The sequence below is a fragment of the Coregonus clupeaformis genome, unplaced genomic scaffold (genome assembly GCF_020615455.1).
Source record: "Coregonus clupeaformis isolate EN_2021a unplaced genomic scaffold, ASM2061545v1 scaf0227, whole genome shotgun sequence".
NCBI classification, from domain to species: domain Eukaryota; kingdom Metazoa; phylum Chordata; class Actinopteri; order Salmoniformes; family Salmonidae; genus Coregonus; species Coregonus clupeaformis.
Window position 1 is genome coordinate 286,001 of NW_025533682.1, and position 13,960 is coordinate 299,960.

The window sequence follows — 13,960 nt, forward strand, 5'->3', positions numbered from 1 at the left end:
AGCTAGCCTAGATGGTTGCTGGGGCAACGCATGGCTGTCCAATCGCTGATTCCAAGTTGGCAGTGACAGTTGGAAGTTTCCTGTGTGTGTGAGTGTACATGTGTGTGCTGAGACTGAGGCACTGTTTCACTGAGTGGCTTTGACCTTCAACAGTGATTAGGGACAATTAAATTGTAAAAGAAGGTTTAAACAGGGCCCTCAGGAGAGAGGAACAGTCCACACAGTGGGGGAGAGTAGAGAGCAGTTAGTTGGGTGTCAACGTGTCACTTCCTCCTGAACCAGGAGACTGCCGTGACTGGCCGGGCCTACTGTGGGTGTGGTCATCACAGGGTCGTGACCTCACTGTCAGCGTACAGGCCAACCGAATCGTCTGAAGTCGACAGAGAAATGGTAGTGTGTGGGGGGGAGGGGGGTCGTGTGTGTGTAGGTGCATATGCTTGCTCGTATTCAATTTCTCACATTTTCACGACCTCATCCAACGTTAGCAGTACATTATTTTGGTTATTGCTCATCGTCATCATCACAGCACCATATCAATATTTATCAGCAGCAGCAGGACTGAGATGGAGGAACGATTATTAATATTAATTACAGGCGACGGCGTGATTGAAGGCAGCCAGGTTTCTCATGGTGGAGTGGCTGATGTCTCCAGAGTCACTCCCACGCAGAGTGAGCAGCCCCAGCCAGCCAGGGGAGGGTTGCCTGAGTAGCAGCCCAGCCGGGACTGACATAGTCTGTTTCTCCTCCACAATGTTTTCTCAGACGGCAATGTGGTTGAGCACGTTTTCCCTTCCTTCAGATACGCCTTATTGGAACAAATTACGCCGTCGCCATTCCTCCGCAGAAATACCCCTCAGCACCAAGTGATTAATTATGTCTACTCAACCATTGAACACACATACAGCTATGTCACAGTCTCTTCTCCAAAACAGTTAGACAATCATGGGTGGTGAAGGGTGGTGTGCTATGGAATTGATTTCTATGGTAACAAGTCAGCCAGCATGCACGCGCCACTCATCTGAGATGAATAGTGTCAATGTTAGCATTCTAAACTCTCTTAGCGTTGGCTCGCGAAACTACCTTTAACTTCCTTCATACTGGATGCAGAGACATAAAAATGGTATCCACGAGTTCATCTGACTCGAGGAAAATCCTGAACTACTCCTTTAACTTTACCATAACTAGGAAGTCAAATGTTCATATATTTCATTAGAAGAGAAATGGGTGTGACAGAGTAAATGTTGAAAAAGCACAGGCAGCCGGTGTGGCATTATTGCAGCAATCACTGCTCAATAATTTGATGAGTTAATAAGTGTCAGCATAATTAAAATCACTGTCAAGTTACATCAGTGAGAAAAAATTTTTTTGGCTTCGCAGGTGATGTCATTTACTTTTAGACCTTCCTGTTAGAGGGAGTTTTGCCAATGAAAACAACTCTGCCGCTACCCCCTCTCCATTTCCCTCCTCCTCCTCTGACTCTCTCTCTCTCCACTCTTCTCTTTTCTCTCATTCTCTCTCTATCTGCCATTTTCTCTCATCCCCCCTCTCTCTCTACTCCTGGCACTGGAGATGTTTTCAAGCAGAACACTATCCATACACACCATAAGGGTTTGTAACCAATGTGAGTGGCTTTCACTTCTCTGGCATCAACACAAAAGCTTTTCCTTGCTTTGTAACAATTTACTATTCCCGGGAGAAGTGCGTGTTTACGAGTAAGCTTCAATCGTTCTGACACTCTGGAATTGCTTAGCGGAGCAAATGTTTCATCAGTTTCATGCATTGTGTTGGACTGACTGAAAATATAATCCGATACATATTTGCAGGGAACGTGTTCTTGGCGCACCCCAGGAATTCTCCATAAAAACAATTCTGGATTTCGCTTCACCTACTTCCTCATATTGCACTGTTGAATTGTACTTTTAGAATGATGAAGAATGAACAAATGGCATAAATTAACTTTGAATAACCCCCATCGTAGCACTTCTCATTGCATGGAGGTAACTCACCACACCTGTAAGAATTAGGTGGAATCTCCAATGGGGGTTGAGGTATGCAGACGTCAGGCCAGCCCACTCCTTTCAGAGGACCAGTGCATGGGGGAGTCAGTCAGTGAGTGGGCATGCAGCCCTCCCACACAGTGCAGGTGTGCTTTTAAAACCTCCCTGGCCATATCATCTCTAATGAATAATGATGCTGGGGCTCTTGTTTATTTGCTGGCTCTGAAACAGGATCTGGCTTATTTAGCAGGACCTCTCATTCTTCCTCCATCTCTCTCGCCCTCCCTCTCTTTCTCTCTCTTCTCTTTCTTTCTCTCTCTCCTCTTTCTCTCTCTCTCTCTCTCTTCTGCTTTCCCTTTTTCTCATGCTCTCGCTCTCTCTCTCTCTCTCTTTCCCTCTCTCCCATAACCATCTCTCTCTCTCTCCGGCTCTCCTTTTCTCTCTCTCTCTCTCACACACACACCATCTCTCTCTTGTTTCTCTCTCTGTTTCTCTCTTTCTCTCCCTGCCTCCCTGCCGATACATAGCTAATGGTTGGCAGATGCAGCAGGGATCCATGTGCTTGTTTGCACAGGCTGATTCCTCAGACTAAACTGGTATCGGCCGCTGCCAGCTGGGTTGTATCAAAACAGTGAGACTGTGGCAGCTCCACCTGGCAAAACAAGATGGGAACCAACGTGACCGGAGTATAACATCTCTCTTTAACAAACGAGCAGTTTACTGAGCGAACCCATCTGAGTCCACACTGTTGTTTTAGCTGTAAATCCTATCCCGTCCCCCAGACGAAGAAGTGAGATATTAGATGTGTTGAGGAAGACAAAAAAAGAAAAAACATTGAGTGCTTTCTTTGTCTGTTGAAACGGGGTCAGACTGAAATATGTGATCCAACGGTACAAAAGCCAGACTCTATATTTAGTCTTTAAGTGTTGTGAAAAGATAGAAAAGTATTTCCTCTCCTGTCTGACTTATATGATACAGTACACACTTTCAGTGATACTGATGATAACAACCTTAAGTTCCCCTCAAGTGTCTTGCCAGCAGATGCTCCTCTGTAGTGTTTATATTGGCATTTGGTTTACATTTAACCATTTTATTTTATTTTACCTTTATTTAACTAGGCAAGTCAGTTAAGAACAAATTCTTATTTACAATGGCGGCCTACACCGGCCAAACCCGGACGACGCTGGGCCAATTGTGCGCCGCCCTATGGGACTCCCAATCACGGCCGGTTGTGATACAGTCTAGAATCGAACCAGGGGGTCTGTAGTGACGCCTCAAGCACTGAGATGCAGTGCGTTAGACGGCTGCGCCACTCAGGAGCCCTGTAAGTCATGCTGTTAACAATCTGTCTGGGAGTGTGTAGCAATAACTTTGTCATAGGCCAGCCCCATTCAGTATCATGTCGGAGCCCAATAACTTTGTCATAGGCCAGCCCCATTCAGTATCATGTCGGAGCCCAATAACTTTGTCATAGGCCAGCCCCATTCTGTATCTTATCGGAGTCCAATAACTTTGTCATAGGCCAGCCCCATTCAGTATCATGTCGGAGCCCAATAACTTTGTCATAGGCCAGCCCCATTCAGTATCATGTCGGAGCCCAATAACTTTGTCATAGGCCAGCCCCATTCAGTATCATGTCAGAGCCCAATAACCTTGTCATAGGCCAGCCCCATTCAGTATCATGTCGGAGCCCAATAACTTTGTCATAGGCCAGCCCCATTCAGTATCATGTCGGAGCCCAATAACTTTGTCATAGGCCAGCCCCATTCAGTATCATGTTGGAGCCAAATAACTTTGTCATAGGCCAGCCCCATTCAGTATCATGTCGGAGCCCAATAACTTTGTCATAGGCCAGCCCCATTCAGTATCATGTTGGAGCCAAATAACTTTGTCATAGGCCAGCCCCATTCAGTATCATGTCGGAGCCCAATAACTTTGTCAAATCAAATCAAATTTTATTCGTCACATACACTTGTTTAGCAGATGTTATTGCGGGTGTAGCGAAATGCTTGTGCTTCTAGCTCCGACAGTGCAGTAATATCTAACAAGTAATATCTAACAATTTCACCACATATACTCAATACACACAAATCTAGTAAGGAATGTAATTTAAGAATATATACATATATGGACAAGCAATGACAGAGCAGCATGGACTAAGATACAGTAGAATATTATAGAATAGAATACATATCAGATGAGTAGTGCAAGATATGTAAACATTATTAAAGTGACTAGTGTTCCATTTCTTAAAGTGGCCAGTGATTTCAATAGGCAGCAGCAGCCTCTAATGTGCTAGGGATGGCTATTTAACAGTCTGATGGCCAGATAGAAGCTGTTTTTCATTCTCTCGGTCCCAGCTTTGATGCACCTGTACTGATAGCGGGGTGAACAGGCAGTGGCTCGGGTGGTTGATGTCCTTGATGATCTTTTTGGCCTTCCTGTGACATCAGGTGCTGTATGTGTCTTGGCGGGCGGGTAGTTTGCCCCCGGTAATGCGTTCGGCAGACCGCACCACCCTCTGGAGAGCCCTGTAGTTGCGGGCGGTGCAGTTGCTGTACCTGGCGGTGATACAGCCCGACAGGATGTCTTGTCTTAGCTAAGTTTGTTTAAAAGGAAAAGGAACTCACCTTAGTTACTCAGTAAACACCACTGGGACTATGTGGCCCTCGGGAAAGGGGGATTGCAGTTAGAATGAAGTGAAGAAACAATGGGGTATGTGTTCCTGACACTTCACTGCTCCACAGGTGTGTGTGTGTCAGGTTGAAGCTGAGGTAAAATAGGCCACCTCCCCCCTCCCTTGCATACACCCCTTACACTACCTCACCTAGCTCTCATCCCTGTCAGCAGGAGGGGGGAGGGGAGAGAGGGATGAGAGGGAGGGAAAGGGAAAGATGGAAAAAGAGGCAGAGGTAGAAGAGAAGGAGGGAAATTGAGGAGAGGAGGAGGGAGAGGGTATAGGAGGAGGAGGAGGGAGAGGGTAGAGGAGGAGGAGGAGGGAGAGGGTAGAGGAGGTGGGAGAGGGTAGAGGAGGAGGAGGAGGGAGAGGGTAGAGGAGAAGGAGGAGGTAGAGGAGGAGGAGGAGGGAGAGGGTAGAGGAGGAGGGAGAGGGTAGAGGAGGAGGGAGAGGGTAGAGGAGGAGGAGGAGGAGGGTAGAGGAGGAGGAGGAGGGTAGAGGATGAGGAGGAGGAGGGAGAGGGTAGAGGAGGAGGAGGAGGGTAGAGGAGGAGGAGGAGGAGGAGGGTAGAGGAGGAGGAGGAGGAGGAGGGAGAGGGTAGAGGAGGAGGAGGAGGAGGAGGGAGAGGGTAGAGGAGGTGGGAGAGGGTAGAGGAGGAGGGAGAGGGTAGAGGAGGAGGAGGAGGAGGAGGAGGAGGAGGGAGAGGGTAAAGGAGGAGGGAGAGGAGGAGGAGGAGGAGGAGGGAGAGGGTAGAGGAGGAGGAGGAGGGAGAGGGTAGAGGAGGAGGAGGAGGGTAGAGGAGGAGGAGGATGGAGAGGGTAGAGGAGGAGGAGGGGGAGGGTAGAGGAGGAGGAGGGACAGGGTAGAGGAGGAGGAGGAGGGAGAGGGTAGAGGAGGAGGAGGGAGAGGGTAGAGGAGGAGGAGGAGGGAGAGGGTAAAGGAGGAGGAGGAGGAGGGAGAGGGTAGAGGAGGTGGGAGAGGGTAGAGGAGGAGGGAGAGGGTAGAGGAGGAGGAGGAGGGAGAGGGTAAAGGAGGAGGAGGAGGAGGAGGAGGGAGAGGGTAGAGGAGGAGGAGGAGGGAGAGGGTAGAGGAGGAGGAGGAGGGAGAGGGTAGAGGAGGTGGAGGAGGGTAGAGGAGGAGGAGGATGGAGAGGGTAGAGGAGGAGGAAGAGGGAGAGGGTAGAGGAGGAGGAGGAGGAGGAGGAGGAGGAGGGAGAGGGAGAGGGTAGAGGAGGAGGAAAAGAAAAGAAGGGGGATTCTGTCTGCATCTGTTTCCACAGGTGGGTGTATCTGTAATGAGTGTAATGCATTCATTTTGCTTAAGAGTTGGGCAGTACTGCAGAGATTTCCTGATTTCCTGTTTTTAGAGACATGCCTTTCCATGACTGGAAAGTTCCCCAGGTGTCTGCAAAAAGGGATCTATTCATGCTTTTATAGCCAGTTAGAGAGCAACTGTTTTCCCTCACACAATTCACAAAATTATACTCAACACTATGCGTCAAAAAGAGTCAGTGAATACTGCACTGTAGCTACTGATGCTGCTGATTTGAATGTAATGACCGTGTCGCATGAGTGTAATTTTAATTGCCCGTCAGTCCAACTTGATGATCAAGCAAACCAATAGAGGGAGAAGAGCATCTCAAGGGCATTTTTTATTTCTCCGGCCTATTCAAATCCTCTGGTGCAGACCTCACATGTGACTGCCTCCAGTTAACGACTAGTCAGAAGAATCTAATAATATAACATCTTTTGAAATATTTTCAACACCAACAATTCCTTGTAAAATACAGTTACAGAACAGAAATATCTGTCTTCTTTTTATTCTAGCACCATTTTATTTACGTGCTTGCCCTCACATGATGGAGCATTCCTCACGCAAAACAGCATCAATCTTTAAAATGTGTGAGGATTGCATGGCTAGTGGCCGTAGCGTGTGGCTGACTGCATTATCTCTCTTCCTGCCTGTACTACTTCATAAATAAAGCCATTCCACACCACGGAATGCACTGAGGATAGGTAGCTAGGTACTCATTCTTCTGTCATGGGCCGATTCAAGCCCCCTCTCTCTCACTCACTCAACCCTGATGGAATTACTTCTAGGGGTAGAACTAAGGGAGGTAGTGAAGTAAATCGAATATATTGACAATGAACAAACAATGAAAGTATCTGATATTGTATTTTCCTTCATTGTCAATGTCAACTGATTGTTGTCATTTTAGAAGTGGTCTTTTCATCTTGCTTTTTTAACTGTAGTTTCTGAGGGGATAAGTAGGTGGCGGCCATTTTCTTTCCTGCCCTTCACTCTCCCCCAAATTCTCCCATTGATTGGCAATATAAGGCTTGAATTTGTTTAAGCACTTCAAGTAACTTCAATATAGCCGTCTACGGTGCTTAACATTACAGCGCAATATACATACAGCACTTACAAGCCTGGGTCAGTCTGGGTTTGTGCTGATGCTGGGGGAATAGAGTGAAGGCTTGACTGAAGTGTTGGGTCTGACAGAAACCTCCATCTGATCCATGCAGCTCCCGATGGGCCTCAGGGGCTAAAGCCCTCCAGAGCCCGTTGGTGTGTGTGTGTGTAATCAGCCCTCCACCATCACCAGCCTTTCAAGGCCCTCTCTCCGTCTCCACACCAAATAAGAGCGTGAAAAATGGAGGGGGATAAGAGGAGGATCTGAGCCAAGCAAAACGGAAGGGCCTTGTTTTAAACATATTTATTTTTGAAGACGCCCTCACGGTGCTGATGTTCCAGCAGTCTCAGGTGTGGAAGTTTGAACAAACAGGCCTTTGTTGAGGAAGAGAGAGGGAACAGGGAGAGGGGCCGGGCGTTTTAAGCCCTGCTGTTATCTTACGCCCGCTGCAGGGAGAGCAGCGGATTAGGACTGACGCTCTGCTCTGTTCTCCCCAAGGCCCCAGCCCCAGAGCGGGAGAGAGAGCGGGAGAGGATAGAGAGGGGGATGGCGGGAGAGAAGTGGGGAGAGTGAGACATGGGGGAGGGAGGGAGAGAGAGTGGGATGGCGGGAGAGAAGGTGGAAAGCTGGCAAAGGTTCTCTCTCTTTTTTTCTTTCTACCTGCTTCCCACTTATGGGGGAAGCCACAAACTGGCATACATCCACTCTGTGGTATGCTTGGGTGAGACAGTGAACGATTGTGTGGAATAGTTTGTAAAATATGTATTTGTTTTTTCCACATTGCGGCTTTGATTGAATTATAGCCTAAAGCATTTTTATATCCACTTGGCTTGATCCTTGCTCCTTGGCAAACACACACACACTCACTTTCACACTCACACAAACACACACGCTCTCTCTCTCACCAGCCAGCATCATAATAGAACAGCAGCCAGCCTCCGCCAAAGTGGATCATTATTTACTAAACAGGTTGCTTGCCTAACAAGAGCAGACTGATTACCATAAAGGCTTCATTCAAAACCCTGGCGCTGGAGCCATCATAATTGATGTGTTGCAAAGCAGATTACACACATTAACGCGCACACTCCTAGATATGACAGCTCCAACTGAACATGACAAATTCCATAATGCGAAAAAAGGTATTTTACTCTCTGGGTATTAGGATGCATAACGGCAAGTAACAAAGGAGCAATTGCATGTTGTGTGTGTACCCCCCACCTCTCTCCTCTTCTCTCCCCCCTCCTTAATTACATTTTATTTGTTACAGTTGCAGAAGAGTCCTTCTGTACTGTAAACTGTTGTTGGCCTGGCACGACTTCTCCTCAGTTCATAAGATATTCACTCATCTGTGTTAGCTAATCCTAACATGGCATTAGCTACGTAGCTGCTCCATACGATGTATTTGAGCTGGGGGTGACAGCGGCTGTGGTATTATTTGCAGAACGCGACGGGTGTTATGCATAGCACAACAGATAAGCTCATTTAAATTGGCTCATTCATTTGGACGGCATTAGCCTGCTCTACCCCTGTATAATCACCGGCAGGCGTTGCTGGTATAAATAGGCTTTGGGATAGATGAGCGTTTCACTCCTCACTCCTCTCTCTAGTTCAGATAATCAACTCAATAGTGTTGAGAGGGTCTGCCACTGGAACTTCTGTTCCCCTACTGTTCAGTAGTGTACATCATGGTGGAGGGGTGAGGAGATTTGTATCTAGATTGGTATTTGATATAGGCCTACACCTGATGTCCTTAAAGAGAGAGATTTAAATGGTTTCAAGTTTATTAATGGTTTAGAATCATTGTTAATTACATGTTCATAGTTATTAGTTTAGTAATTTATTTAATTTCCGAAATCTTTTGCTTGAGAATAGCATGTTCCGTTGTACCTATAGTTGATTTCACTAGTAGCAATTTCTTTATCCAGGCTGTGTTCATTGATTATGAGTTGAGGCTGAGTGCACTTTCCCACAAGGTTTCTATAACACTAGGTGAGCCTGAAGTGCAGTTGCACTGCATTACACAACATTGTATGTGTAATATAAAATGTTTCAAAAACATTTTGTCTCATGTACGAGCATAAGTATTATTAGGAATATTATTATGTATTTATCATGTTGTAAATTATGCTATTTTATCACAGCATACATTGACATTGATTAACTCAGTATACCATTTTTTTTAATTTTTTTTACAATTATTATTGTCAACCATATTATTGTGTTAATACATTTTGTTTAAAAGAAGCCAACAGTAGCTGATCTCTACTGTGTGTTTATGTGTAGAGAGGAGCTAACTCTTCAGAACTGTGTCATTAGATTAGCAACACACCCACTCCTTAGGCTACGATCTCTTAATTAACACTCCATGTTAATCACTTTGAACCCAGCCAATGTACTGACATTCCATCATACAGATCGCTACACTCACTACACTTCCCACAATATTTCCTCATTTTCTTTCATCTCTCTGTCTGTGTTCTTGTGGAAAGATACTATAGTATTTCAATGAGCGCTTTCATGAAATGAATGTGTGTAAAAAGGGTTATTTCTATTTTCGTAAGGGAATTGTATTGAACAAAACTGTCAATCACTTTGTGGCATCACATCGACTATACACTTAGTATGATTTGACACCAAGTACAATAGGAAATAAAACACCCCACCTCCTCTTTCTACACTCAGCCATCTGTGGATATGCATATATTTTTTTTTACTGTTTTCCCCTAGACTTAATATAACTTAATGGCACATTAATATGTGTTAGGATACATGGGACAAACAGTATGCTATCTAATCCATTAACCGAGTCCCTACTTTGATATAGGCTGTTTTAAGTACATGGTGGCTAAATATCTTCCCGGAATCTGCCTGCCTGACTATGCGTTAGCTGGAATAATGATTTCGATATAAGTTAAGCTGATTTGCCTAAGCTACAGAGTAATTAACTGAACTTAATCATTTCATTTAGATTCATTTCCATCACCTGAATTATATTTTGTCCTCCCTTTTGTGATGTTTGCATCTGCTTGAGACCAAGCCTTAGCCTCAGCCCTGTCAGGCATTTAGAGATACCTTTTAATTCTGTAGCCACACTGACCTCTAGTGGTGCCTGGTCCCAATCAGGTCCTCTCTGCGTCTCTGTCCCTCCCTGGCAGAGATTAAATTTAACTGGGATCAGTGGTGGCCAGACAGACAGACTCAGGGTGCGTCCCAAATGACAACCTTTTCCCCTATATAATGCACTATTTTTTACCATAGCCCAACAGGGTGCCATTTGGGACGCAGCCTCAGTCCTATCTCAGGTAATGAATCCGCTTTGGACGGACGGTCTCGTCGGAGGCTTTACCCTCCAAACGCCCAGAGCTGGGATTGCCCACGACGGGCCGTGGAGAGATTAAGAGTCAATGTAATGAGAGCAAAAGAGGTTCTCGTCCTATCCTCTCACTCTGTACAGAGACGGACTAACTCCACACTAACTCCGCACGGGCCAATCGCACGGGCCAATCGCACGGGCATTGACTTATTTTTTCATCATTCCTCTCGCTCCTCTCCTGCCTCGGCCTGCTTCCTCTCTTTCTTTTCCCCCCTTCCCCTACACCTCCGTTTTCCCATCCATCCATACCCACTTATCCATACGATCCCATCTCCTAAAAGGGATGATAAGATCTTTCGAATATGGAAGAATCCACACGTCACTACTAATAAGCATAATAGGGTCAGGTGTTGCATTTAATAAACAATTACCCATCAATTATGAATGAAGGCCCAGCGATGGCCTGGATTCCTGGGTGAGGGAGGAGAGGAGAGGGAGATAAAGAGGTGGATGAATAGATGAATAATGTAGACAAGTAGAAAGATGCCCATTGGAGAGAAGAGGCGCCCACCAAACGCCTCGGCCCACACAGCTAGAGCCAATTATCTCGCTGTGGTAATGATCATCATATCCCCCCCCAAACCTGGCTGACATTTACCAACACGTCACGCCCTGCACCTCGCCTCACCTCGTCTCTCTCTTGACTCACACACACTCACTTACGCCGGAGACCCGCAAGAGAACAGAGAGACACACTACAGCACATCGTCCAATTGCACTCTCCACTAATAGATTCAACTTGTATTTTTTTCTCTTATTTTACAGCATATTTTCCTTGCTTGCTTGGTTGGTTTCCCCCTCAGGTGTTCGGGGTGGGTTCTGGTGTCGGCAGTTATAGCAGCGACCATCTTAGCCCTAGACCTGTCGCTCCTGTTTTGAATTACAAATCAATCAGGGCCTTCCATGGCCACGGCCCCGCCATCCCCCCCACCGTCCCCGCCATCCCCACTGCCCCACCAAGGTCACCCAGATTACAGTACAGAAGGTTACCAGAGAGAGAGCGAGGAAGGAAGGGAGAGGGGGCCAATGATGGGAGGATTAGCATAGCAGTTCCCAATAGTGGAGGAATTAAACGGGGAAAGCTAGATGCTAACCCAACAAAACGGACCTGCATTTCTGTTCCATTAGAATACGTTAGCCTGAGATATTATGGATGGCGAGGGGGAGAGAGGTGGAGAAGGGATATTTTGGCCCCCTCGGATCAGAGGCTGAACCGGAGGTGCTAAAGGTAGCCCGTTAGTGAGGAGACTGAGGCTGAATCAGGGAGCCCCAATGAAGCCCCAGTGGATGGCTCCTCTATGGGCCCAGGCTGAATAACACAGACATCTTGGATCCCTGGTGGATCCCCAATGGCTCCCTCAGGCCCCAGGGCTCTGGTTATAATGGGATCAGAGCCAGCCAGCCCTGGACACAGTGCAGTTAGACACACTATTAGCCGAGTCTGTGGTGTAAAGGAGGCTGCCGGCTGCAACTACTTTATCAGTACCTTCATTCTTATACTGTAGTTCTTGGTATGTTCATAGACTTGCGTATAGACAACACCTGGCCATGTAATTGAATGTATGTCCATATGCTTGACCATATGCCTAAGCTATTCATGTGAACACGTGTATAAAATAGTGAGTTCAGTAATTGTTCCTTTTTTCATTTAATTTGAACACTGAAAGAAAGATATGCAGAGGGCTCACATTAACATTTCAGAGAAACCTTGATACGGTTGGTCCTGGCTTTCAGCACAGAGATATTAACTGACTATATGAATGCTAGTGTTCTGTTCTCTCTGTCGCTTGTTGGATTTACATTTCCTAATGATGTGATTTCTTTCTCTTATCCATGTCCCTCCATTCACCTCTCAGCCCCACCCACTGATTTAAAACACATACAACTGTAACCGCCTGCCTTTATTGTCAGAATAAAACAAAAACGCAGTTCGAGACACCTTTGGTCTCCCCCTCCGCGCCCCCATCTGTTGAACATCTGGAATTGTGTGGCTCAAATAATTGGAAGTCAATTTGTTTGAAGTTATGTTTTGGCATCTGTTTCGATTCATAAAAACCTCTGGAAATCGCTTTAATTTTATAGCGTTTCGAAGCCCAGCTGGTTATTTTTCATCCCCTTTGTGTTCCGTTGTTAATGCGATGGTTTGTTGGCATGTGACATGAGAGTCTGGTCAGGGTGTGGTCTCGCCTCGTAAAGGCACAATGGACTGGAGGCCAAGCCCCAAAGGATCATGGGATGTATTGTGGTGGTACTGTACAGTATGGCGGAGGGCCGCTACAGTATCAAATGACACTCTGGCTCCGGTCAAAACTAGTGCATTATATTATAGGGAATACGGTGTCATTTGGCGGTGGTCAAAAGTAGTGTACTAGATTGGCAATGGAGTGCAATTTGCCATATGTATCCAGTGCCCAGGATTGCTGGATCAGAATCAGCATGTTGTTTACCACAAGGCAACTCTGAGTTGAGGCATGAAAATACATATGACACTTGATGTTTGGGCCCTGCTGTCACTTTGTTACTCAAAGTCAAATTTCATTTAACTTGTGCACAAGCCTTGTCACAGGCCAGATGCTGATGACTGTTTGTACATTTTATTGTTTTCTTCCTGCTCGGGTTGGTGTGGCAGGTGAGGAGGTGATATTATGGTGTGTGTGCCTGTGCGCACGCAACATATACATATGCGAGTGTGTGTGTGTGTGTCAGTGCTCGTTGTGTTCCAAAGTTGCCATTGGCAGCTTCAGCAGGTGAAAGCATTGTAGCGCACTACGCTGGCAGCTGTGGCATTCTGTACAGGTGACAGCTCTGCAGCATCCGTGTCAACTTTAGTGAGAAAAGGTGTGAGAAATTGTTTTGGTGACAGAACACCGCGCTAGCACCTCGAAGGTTCATTACATCAATTGGGTTTATAAGACTGGTGAGTCCATATACTGTACATCTAGAAGAAACCCAAATGTACTCCTTGTAATTTTACTGGGGTAATGTTCAAATTATATGTTCATAATTTCTGTGCAATAAGTATTCTTTTTTTATATACTAGAAAGGAAGGAGTTAATTTCACATGAACATGAAAGCCTTAGGGTGTTTGTTCGTTTGTCTTGCTGGTTAAATCAACCACAATAGTACTATAATGCTATGGGTTTGTATTGTGATTGGTAAACGAGAGCTTTTGGGTTTTTGACGAGAGTACACAGCATACTGCTGCCACCTACTGGTGAACTATGGCAGTGAACTACTGCTGCCTCGGGAAGTGATGAGGTAATGCACTCTGCTACGCACAGAAGTTACACAATAAAGCAATGGAAAGATTATTTTATAAACCACACAGTTTTGGCAGTTATTCTAGTAGATGAATAATTACAATCTCTGTCTTATATAGAAGGTTAGACAGAGGGCATGGCAGCACCATAGCAAGGAAGATTTTAAGTAGGCTATTATAAACTATTCTGTTTTACATCTTTACATTCATCTTTAGTTATTGAATGTATGGGTTAATGTCG